General features: G+C 41.6%; 1 long non-coding RNA gene across 1 annotated transcript in view; it reads right to left on the bottom strand.

Moving 5' to 3' along the window:
- Nucleotides 1-954: 954 nt before the first annotated feature.
- LOC140731694 (uncharacterized) overlaps nucleotides 955-8,036 on the bottom strand; it is a 65,875-nt gene continuing 58,793 nt past the window's right edge. Inside the window, exon 4 of the long non-coding RNA XR_012099898.1 lies at nucleotides 955-2,617. This is a non-coding gene — a long non-coding RNA (uncharacterized lncRNA). The remainder of the gene's footprint in view (nucleotides 2,618-8,036) is intronic.

The following is an 8,036-nucleotide window of genomic DNA, read 5'->3' as shown; positions in this document are numbered from 1 at the left end:
ACCCCAATTGTCGATCGGTTGCTGCTCAAAGGGCCAAACTGTCGCGAGTCAATGCCTGATGTGTTTGAGTATCTCAGAAACTGCTGATCTCCTGGGATTTTCGTGCACACCAGCCTCTGGCGTTTACAGAGGACGGTACAAAAAAAACCCAACACAGATCAGCAGTTCTGCGGGTGAAAGTGCTTTGTTATTGAGAATGGTCAGAGGAGAATGGCCCGACTGGTTCAAGCTGACAGGATGGCGACAGTAACTCAGATAAGCACGTGTAGTGTGCAGAAGAGCATCTCTGAATGCACAGCATGATGGACCTTGAAGAAGATAGGTTTCAACAGCAGAAGACCATGAACATACCCTCCGTGGTCACTTTAATAGGTATAGGAGGTACTTAATAAAGTGGGCACTGAGTGTATTGACTTTAGTTTTACTAGTTATCCTTGGTGCCTCACTTGTCCAAATGCTGTCTTCATGTCAAGGCTGGTCACCCTCACCTAATTAGAACCTCTCGAATTAGATTAAATTAGATTAGCTTTACTTGCCTCAAGTACATCAAAGCTTACAGTGAAATGCTTCATTTGCATCAAGTCAAATCAGCAAAGATTGTGCTGGGCAGCCCGCAAATGTCGCCATGCTTCGAGCGCCAACATAACATGCCTACAACTTACTAAACCTGGCCTGTACATCTTTGGAATGTGGGAGGAGACCAGAGCACTTGGGGGAAACCTGCACGGTCATGGAAAGGGGGTACAAGCTCCTTACAGACAGCATCGGGGAAATGAACCCTGATTGACGACCACATCGATTGTGCTTACCACACCACTACTGTGCTGCCCATACCGTACTGGAACTCAGTTTGTGAGTTAATAACAGACGGCATCATCAAAGTCAAAATGAAATCCAAATTTTATTTGTTTTAAATACACATATTCACACATCAATTGGTACAATAGTGTAGGTAGTAGTTACTATAGTATTAATACTTCAAATAATTTTATTTTGTTAACTTAGAACAGCTTGATAAAAATTAAAGTGATTGTAGTATATTTACATAAGAACTTGGTGAAAGTGAACAGGAATATTATGTTTAGGTTTGCCCTCCCAACTTGAGCAAGGATTTTCTTGGAGAAGTGCGATGACAGTTCACAGAGTTGAGTCCGGGATGGAAACGGTGGGACTGTTTTACAATGAAGGATTATGCAGTTTGAGCTATACACTCTGGAAGCAAGAGGCTTAAGAACTGAAATACCCCAAATTCCTACTGGGCTTGGCAGGGAGATCGAACAATGTTTTCTCTGGCTGTGTGTCTGAAACTGGTGTCACCGACTAAAAGTCAAGAGGCAGCCTATCTGGACTGAAACAAAGAACATTTCTTCACCAAGAGGGTAGTGAATCCTAAGAATTCTCTTGTTAAGAGGGCTGTGCAGTCTCTGCCACTGAGTACATTCAAAACAGACACTGGTGGAAGCTTTAATATAAGGGAAGCAAGGTTCAGGTAGATTCATTCTATTTATCACATGCACGTTGAGACTTGCAGTGAATTGCTTCATTTGTTTTTGTAACCAACACAAGCATTGACAATATTTTGGTGCCAATATAGCATGCTTGGCAGGAGAGTGGGGCCACTGCTGGGAAATAGCAATGAGGTGAAATTGAGATGTGTGGGGCAGAATGAGTTAAAATATCTTCTATTGATATATTATTCTCCATTGAAATGGATGTCAGTTCATTGAAGGATCATGAATACTACAATCATATACAAATCAATGGATACACATAACAGATATCACCACATTTGAACAGTGATGTTCCAGTTAGATGGATTACAGAGCGTTTGCTATAAGGGTTTCAATGATATCATCCATTCTGTTCCTGCCAAGATTCTCTTTATACCCTCCTTTGGTGTCTCAGACTGGGCATTTCCTCCGTTCTTGGGAGGAATTCGAATTGTGTGAATTTTTAATTCTTTGCCACAGATGCCTGTGGAGACCAAGTATTGATTATATTTAAAGTGGAGGCCAATAAGTTTTTGATTAGTCAGGGTATTCAAGGTTATGGGTAGAAGGCAGGGGAATGGCATTGAGAGGGATAATAAACCAGCCATGATGGAATGGCGGAGCAGGCTCGATGGGCTGAATGGCCCAATTCTGCTCCGATGTCTTATGGTTTTATGAGCGCAATTTGGCAGGTTGTCAGGGTCCAGAGATCATTTACTATTTTCCCTCTTCCCATAAGGTGATCATCATTTTCTGCTTCCTGCCACTCCAACGCATAAAAGCTGCGCTGAATTGCAAGTCTCTCTTCTTCACATTCCCTGCTCCATTATACAGTGCCTCCGACTCAGTGGACATGTTTCAATAATTTCAAAGTGAAGTTTCACAAATAGAATTTACAGAAACTAAATATAAAGAATATCAAGCTGTATCATATTAAAAAAAGTTCTCTAATTTTACAATAAAGGAAAAGCACCATTTCTAAAATTAAATTAAAACAAACATTGAACAAAATTTAACTAAAGGAACTAAAAATTTACATCTTCATTGCACTGTAAGTGCCATAACATGTTCTGATGAAGCTTCTTGTCTTCAGATGGAAAAGCTTCCAATGTCGTATGGTGTGCATCCTATAACAGAAATATCAAGTTAGCTTTTTTTATAAATAGTTCACCGGATTCGATTTTGATTTCTATAATTAATCAGACCTCAATGTTAATCGAGGTCATAGAGTTATGGAGTCATTAAAGCAAAGTGGGAAGATGTTTGAGGCACCCATTATCTTTAGGCCAGCTCACAAGATACCAATCCATTCAGCCCCATTCCCCCACTCCCACTACGTGAACATAGTTCTATATAATTTTATCTTCTTCAAGTTCTTCCCAGTTTCTTTCAATTGTCAATTACTTCTGCTTCCATCACTTCTTATGCAGGAGACAAAATATGAGTAAGAGATCATATTTTCAGGATTGAATCAGGGGTCTCTCTTAATCACAAACTAGAGAAAATCTGCAGACACTGGAAATCCAAGCAACACATACAAAATGCTGGAGGAACTCATCAGATCAGGTAACATTCATTGACATTTTGGGTTGAGCCCCTTCATTGGGACTGAATCATTACTGTTTATTTCCCTCCATAGATGCTGCCTGACCTGCTGAGTAACTCTAGCATTTCCGGTAACTACAGAATCTCTTGTTCTCTTTTGTTTGATGGCCTTACCACTCTGAATTTCAGCAGGTTATTAAGCCTATGGTGTTGCTTGATATTGAGTAGGATCTCCAGGTTCTTCGTGCACGGGAGTCAATAACAAATGGTGGAAGTCTATTTATTGTTAGGAAGGATGCGAAGGAACTAAGTCTGGGATGAGATTTGGTGGAAGTCACAGCAAGAGAGGGCTGGGAGCTGGGACGTTGGGGAACAGAGGTGGGCATCTGATGGTATGTATGGTCAATGGGCATGTAAAAGTGTGTGAACGTGTTTATTGAAGGAGTCAGCTGATCAGGTTGGGCATTGGTTAGCTCCTGTAGATCATGAGTCAGGAAGCAATTGGATGTCAAGTTGAGGTTGGCGTCAGTAATGAGGCAACTGGCAGTCAGTGGAAGTGATTGTTGGTGCGGATAACACTAGATGTCAGACAGCAGTAAGTAAGGGGATAGGCTCAGTCAAGGGGGCTATTATTAGCTGTGGTCAGGGGAGGTTTTTGGATAGGTTGACAGGTTGGAGTACGATCAGGTTGGGTTAGTGATTCAGTGCATGGATGTGGGTATGGGGCAAAGATTGTGAGCCAAGTAAGGGATGAGTCTTACCTTGAGGTGGGTGCCTAGGGTAATGCTAGGCATACAACATGCTTACCTTTATTTGTTAGAATATTGAGTTCAAAAGTCAGGAAGTTATGTTGCAACTTTACAGAACTCAAGTTAAGCTGCATCTGGAGTATTGCATACAGCTCTGATCACCTCATTATAGGAAGGGTGACAAGGTTTCAGAGAGGGTGCAGAAGGTGTTTACCAGGAGGCTGTCTGGATTAGAGGCCATGTGCTATAATGAGAGGTTGGACAAATTTGGGTTGTTTTTTTCCGGAGTGGCAGAGGCTGAGGAGAAATCTGATAGAGGTTTATCAGATTATGAGAGGCATAGATAGAGTAGACAGACAATATCTTCCCAGGGTTGAAATGTCTAATACCAGAGGGCATGCATTTAAGGTGAGAGGGAGTCATTTCAAAGGAAGAGTGAGGGGCAAGTTTTTTTATACAGAGAGTGGTGGGTGTTTGGAATGCACCACCTGGGGAGGTGGTAGAGGCAGAAACATTAGCGATTTTTAAAAGATGTTTAGATAAGGCAGAAGCAGAATCAAGTTTGATTATCACTGGCATATGTCAATAGACAATAGACAATAGACAGTAGGTGCAGGAGTAGGCCATTTGGCCCTTCTAGCCAGCACCGCTATTCACTGTAATCATGGCTGATCATACACAATCAGTACCCTGTTCCTGCCCTCTCCCCATATCCCTTGACCCCGCTATCTATAAGAGCTCTAACTCTCTCTTATCCACGTTAAACTGCATCTGCCATACATTTGCCCACTCACCCAACCTGTCCAAGTCACCCTGCATTCTCATAACATCCTCCTGACATTTCACACTGCCACCCAGCTTTGTTATTAAATTTATTGTTTTGCGGCAGTGGAGCATTGCAATACATATTAATAAAAACTATAATTTACAATAAGAAGTACAAACGTTTGTATATATAAGAAATAAATTAGATAAGTCTTACAAAAAGTGAGGAGACATACTGAGGTAATATTCATAAGTTCATTGTCCATTCATATTGTGTTCCCAGCCACACAATCATGGGTGTAGAGAGAGTAGAGCAGTGGACTAAGCACACATCCTTGAGTAACTCCAGCATTGATTATCAGTGAGGAGGAGCTGTTATTTCTGATCTGCACAGACTCTGGTCTCCCAATGGGGAAGTCAAAGATCCAGTTGCAGAGAGAGGCACAGAGGCCCTGATTTTAGAGCTGATTGATTAGAACTGAGGCTATGATGGTACTGAACGCTGAGCTGTCATCAATAAGCAGCAGCCTGATGTAGATATTGCTATTGTCCAGGTGATCCAAGGCCTTGTGGAGGGTCAGTGAGATTCCATCCACTGTAGACCTATTGTGACAACAGGCAAATTGCAGCAGGTCCAGGTCCTTGCTTAGGCAGGAGCTGATTCTAGCCATGACCAACCTCTCAAAGCACTTCATTACAGTAGAAGTGAGTATCACTGGCCACGAATGTGAGCAAAATGAAAGGATATGGACGTAGCGTAGGAAGAAGGGATTAGTTCAGCTGGCTGTTCGATTACTAACTTGACTGGTTCAGCACAACGTTATGCTGTACCGTTCTATGTTCTGTACTGAAGGTAACTCCTTGAGCTTTTCCCACCAAGCCACACATTGTATTTTTAATTATAATTTTGTTATACATAGAGTTCGTTATGTATGAGTTTGCATTTGTGATTTTGGTATCATAGCGAGGAAGGTTGTCTAAAGTTACAGAAGGATATACTGTAGATCAGACTGAAAACTGGGTGGATGAAATGAGGGCCAGAAAAGTTTGAGAATGAAACTGTTCCTCCTAATCTTATTTCATCTCATTGAATGGAAAGGGTCTTAATATAGATGGCCAGGCTATTGCCTGAGTAAAGGGGAAGGAATTTTGCATCTACTTCACATTCAACATCTTCCCATTTGACAGAAGAGAAAAACTATGGCAGTGTGAATTTTTTTGATTGATGCTCCAGATACTTATTGTGATGAACTGTTGCAAAGATTTACCCCCTCATGCTCTGAGGCAGGATTAAATGGAAGCTTAAGAGAGGATGTGCTGGAGATTTACCAGGATGCCCCTGGGTTAGAGAGTATGCCATGTGAAGAAAGATTGAGCGGGCTAGAGCTTTTCTCTTTGGAGGGAAGGAGGTTGAGAGGTGGCTTGATAGAGTTTACAAGATGATAGGTGGCATAGATTGAGTGGATAGCAAGAGACTTCTTTCCAGGGCAGAAATGGCTAAAAGGGGGCATAATTTTAAGGTTATTGGAGGAAAGTACTGGCGGAATGTCAGATGTATTTTTTTTACATATAGAGTGGTGGGTGTGTGGAATGCCCTGCCAGGGGTGGTGGTAGAGGCAGATACACTACATTAGGGGTATTTAAGAGATTCTTAGACACAAAGACAATAGAAAAATGGAGGGCTATGTAAGAGGGAAGGGTTAGATAATCTTAAAGTAGGTTAAAAGTTTGGCACAACCAACCTGGCCCAAAGAGCCTGTACTGTGTTATAATATTCTACGTTGAATATTCTATAAAGGAGTGAGACTGAGGTGGGAATGGTGAGGGAGGAAGTGGGGTCAGGGTGAGAAGCAGGCTTATCTGTCAGCGAGGAAGTCTCAGTGCTACCCAGACAGGAAGTACAAGCAGCATGATTGTTTTTCAAACAGGCTTGTGCTTGGATCTTTTCAAACAAATCGAAGCACTAAAGTATGCTTACAGCTGTGAAATATATTCAGTGTACGGTGAAGTCATCACAAAGAACATGTAGATCAGTGAAGACAATAGATGCTGCAGGTTCATGATAATTTGTGGATGTATGTGATTGACATTTGGCAGTAAAAGTGTACATGCTGATAATGACACATCAGATGGTGTTCACAAACTACAGAGCTACGATTAGGTGCAGTACACATTTGCCAGGCTCTTCAATGGGGACCAGTTGTGTTTAAGGCACAGGGAATAATATTCTGAATATTACAATGATTCACAACAGATCAAAGTTCAAAATAAATTTCATTATCAAAGTACGTATATGTCACCATATACAACCCTGAGATTCATCTTCCTGTGGGCATGTAACAGATGATTGTGGAGAAAATGTAAAAAGGGGATATTAATTTAATGAATCTATCTCTTGCAGCTCCCCATTGTTGACACTCTTCCTGTATTTTCTTGCTGGATTGTTTTGGAACTGTTTCACGTGCAATCATTTGAGAAGCGTACTAGATTGGGATACTTGGAAAGAAGCTGTAGGGACTAGCAGAGCCAATTGGCCCAATTCCACACAGTATGACTCAATGGCCTTGACATTCAGATGAGGGGGGTGAATAATTCTACAATGACAGGGTCCAAATAGAAATATACACTCAGTGGCCACTTTATTAGGTTCCTCCTATACCTAATAAAGCGGTCACTGAGTGTATGTTCATGGTCTTCTGTTGCTGTAGCCCATCCACTTCAATGTTCGACATGTTGTGTGTTCAGAGATGCTCTTCTGCACACCCTTGTAACGTGTGGTTATTTGAGTTACTGTCACCTTCCTGTCAGCTTGAACCAGTCTGGCCATTCTCCTCTGACCTCTCTCATTAACAAGGCGTTTTCATCCAAGGAAATGCCACCCACTAGAATTTTTTTTTGTTTATCGCACCATTCTCTTAAACTCCAGGGACTGTTGTGCATGAAAATCCCAGGAGATCAGCAGTTTCTGAGATACTCAAACCACCCCATCTAGCACCAAGAATCATTCCACAGTCACAGTCACTTAGATCACATTTCTTCCCCATTCTGATGTTTGGTTTGAACAACAACTGAACCTCTTGACCCTTTCTGCATACTTTTATGCACTGAGTTACTGCCGCATGTTTGGCTGATTAGATATTAATGAGCAGGTGCAAAGGTGTACCTAATAAAATGGCCATTGAGTGTATAAAAGGTACTTGAGTTACAAAGTTGACTTTGACTTTGTTCATTTGGAGGAAGACTTTAGATTTCCTAATTCTGTTATGTTCTCCATATGTTCACAATAGCAAACACTGTCTGGCGTGAGATACGAGAGATTATAAGTGCTGTAATCTGTAGTAACAAACAAGATGCCGGCTAAGCCCAATGTGTCAGGCAGCACCTGCTGAGGGAAGTAGACAGTCAACGTTTCCGGCTGGAAACCTTCATCTGAACTAAAAGATAGAGGGGAGATAACCAATGAAGAAAGGTGAAGGGAAGGGGTGGA

This window comes from Hemitrygon akajei, chromosome 8, assembly GCF_048418815.1.
Source record: "Hemitrygon akajei chromosome 8, sHemAka1.3, whole genome shotgun sequence".
Classification (NCBI taxonomy): domain Eukaryota; kingdom Metazoa; phylum Chordata; class Chondrichthyes; order Myliobatiformes; family Dasyatidae; genus Hemitrygon; species Hemitrygon akajei.
The sequence above is the reverse complement of the archived record's forward strand: the minus strand, read 5'-3'. Positions and strand labels throughout refer to the sequence as shown.